The 3,106-nt window shown below is 37.0% G+C and overlaps 1 pseudogene; it reads right to left on the minus strand.

The window, feature by feature from the left end:
• Positions 1–2,091: 2,091 nt before the first annotated feature.
• LOC140523736 (syntaxin-7 pseudogene) lies at positions 2,092–2,865 on the minus strand (annotated as a pseudogene).
• Positions 2,866–3,106: the final 241 nt, after the last annotated feature.

The raw sequence follows: 3,106 nt of genomic DNA on the forward strand, positions 1-3,106 counted from the left end.
TGCTGAATTCTCCCAGGGTCATTAGGTAGAGGGCTCCAAAAATGGATGCTACAGCTGCAGTGGCTGCTGCTGGCAGGGCCAGACCACGTTCTCTTCTCACCCAGGTAAAAGAACTTTCTCACTGACCTTTGAAGCTGTCTTTGGCATTTGGGGGTTGAGCAATCTGGGAACTGCAGCTGCTGCTGGGGATTCTATGCCCTGAGGCCTGCTCCAGTGCTGTCCCTGGATGTGGAGTGGCCAAGGTTGAGCTTTGTAGATGTACATGTATTTTATCTCAAAAGCAATAGGAAACCATTGGTGTTGATTGATGGTCAGATCTGCATTAAGGGAAATTACTTTAATACTTGTTTGGAGCATGGACTAGAATGGAAAAGACATGAGGTAAGACTAATTTAGTAGAATCTTGCAGTATTCTAGGTAAGAAGAACCTCAGAGGTCAGCTGCTTCAGCTATTACCCATATCTTGACTTCTTCTTCTTCTTTTTCTCCTTCTCCTTCTTCTTCTTCTTCCTATTATTATTATTATTTTAATTCTTCTTATTCTTCTACAATTTAAATTATCTTTATTTTGGCTACATACATTTCACTAAGTTGGTTAATTTTATTTGTTTCCATTTAAGGTCTCATAGCTTGCCAAATAAACAGTGCATTCACTATTAAACTGCTGTGCAAGAATATTATAAAATACAGAATCAGAATGGAAAGGATCCACTTTACAATATTTCAGATAGTTGCTTGTGGGTTCATTGGCGAAACATTCAATTCCCATTCAAATGAAGGATGGTACAAAATGACACAAATGAGAAAGACCAAAATTATTAAACCAGGGCAGAAGAGGCAGAGTTTTAGAGTGTTAGGTTGACATTGACAGCACATGCTGTTGTTGCCTGGTGCAAGCAACCATAATTTCCTTCCTGCCATGAGAGGACCCAGGGAAATCTATCAGAATATTGATCAATGTGCTCAGAAGAAAAGAATAAAAGGTTCAGAACCAAAGTTTTCTGTATTTTTAGTCTACTGAAGAGACAACTTGTACTACTCAGTACCAAATCTTTGGTGAAGCCCATTTACTCTATGAGGTGGTGGGGGTGGGGTGGGATGGTGGTGCCACATGAGGAAAAATCAGTAGCTTCTGTTTGCATTTGCCCTTTATCAAGATGCTGAAGCACTTCTCTCTCCAGAAGCAGTCAAGGATTGGGTTCAGCAAACTAGCCATTGTGTTAGTTGATGATGACAATTTTCATCCATGAACTTAGTCACACCCCAGTCAGATACGAACCCACCAAAAAAACTTAGATTATTGTTTTCAATGTAGTCAGTCATATAGCAAGTTGAGCATTCTGGAATCCAAAATTATCAGCTATAGCATTTTCATAATTTTTTATTCAAATATAAAGTGAACATTTACAAAGATTATGCTTCTCCAAATAGAGCGAAGAACTAAATATAGCCTACATAATCACTCCTGCCCTTCACTGTAGAGGTATTTACCAGGCATGCTATAGCAAGTGCTTAACAAATACACATCAGAAGTATAAGCCAAATTAATAATGTGTCCATATATCATTTTTCTGGGTTAACACAGGTATCAGAAGACTGAATCATCCAAGAAAGAGTATGTTAGCATCTTATGTCTTGAACTAAGCAACACAGAGTTCTGTTAACCTATTTTTCAAATTGCTTGACAATATTTCCTCCACTATCCCCAACTGAAATAATAATCAGATATTTTCCTTAGGCCAAGAGAAAGGTAGGCACAGGTATATATACAACAATAGAGATGTACACATGATACAAGAGTTTGTAATAACAAAAACTAAGTCAACAGTCAACATAAATAATGGGGTTATAGTAAATTTGAATAGGGACAAAAATTCAGTAACTGCTAAATTGAAGGATATGATAACAGCAGAAAAATTTAGAAAACATTTCAATAGTAGAAAATATTGTATTTAAACCAAAGAAAACTTCCCCTCAAATAAAAATGACAAAGTATGGTAACTGTCATTTACTCAACAGTTACAATGATAAAAACTACAGTTAGAGGAATTTTCCTACATAATTTAGATAGTGCAGTACACTGCCCTCCTTTTAATTTTTCCCTAAAGATCTTAAAATTGTGACTCTAAGAATAACCAATCCAACAATAAAAATTATGATGTAGAGAATTTTGGGGGACTATACTGATAATCCATAGCCCTTGATGGCTGCTGGTCTGCCTGCTGGATATGTAACTTGGTATTTTCTACATTGGCTTCTATGATGTCTATCACATCTCCTTGTTCACAAATCATTGTTCCTAAATCCTTAAAAATATTTTATTTATATCCATAATATCAGCTTCAAGTTGTTTCATGGAAGATTCTCTCTCTTGAATATGATGGAGCTTATCTTCTATAATTTCTTCATCCTGCAGCTGAACTTGGGTTTGGATTTGACTTTTCCAAGTCACAAGATACCCATCTTTAGAACTATCTTCAAGAAAACCACCAGAGACCTTGGAATTGGTTCTTATTCTGGTCACAAAATATTTCTTTTTTTTCAGCACCTTGTTTTTGGACCTTCTGGAAGTTTGTTAGTGCAGCTGTAAATTCAGCAACCAGGTGATCATTATGTATTTTCCTTTGATGCTGTTCACTTGGAGTGGTGGGCAGAGATCCAATTTATTTGTTTCTTTGGCAAGTTGGTTTGTATACTGTTGCTTCCGTTGCACTTGTTGCCTCAATTTAGGTGAGTCTTGAGGTGTTCCAAATTAATCAAAGACCTTTGTATTTCCCCAGAACCTTGTGTAATCTTCCAGATATTAGAAGAGATGTGTTGATCCAATTGGGCTGGGTCACCACCAATTCCTAGAGCGTAAGACATAGGTGTTCATTGACCTATTTCATTAGATGGCAAGGAAAAGATGTAAAGTTTGGATGAATTTCTCAGTTGATAAGTGGTGGTTCACAGCAGCTGCATCCCTAATACACTTACCCTGATGCACAACCCCAGATGCTGGAAGACTTCTAAAGAAGGATAATTGGCTAGCATCTGTAATGGCAAAGTGGGATCTTCTGCTGTTTTTGTTTTAATGTAATCAAGAAGTATAATGCCTCTATTTGTT

This window comes from Notamacropus eugenii, chromosome 2 (assembly GCF_028372415.1).
Source record: "Notamacropus eugenii isolate mMacEug1 chromosome 2, mMacEug1.pri_v2, whole genome shotgun sequence".
Classification (NCBI taxonomy): Eukaryota; Metazoa; Chordata; class Mammalia; order Diprotodontia; family Macropodidae; genus Notamacropus; species Notamacropus eugenii.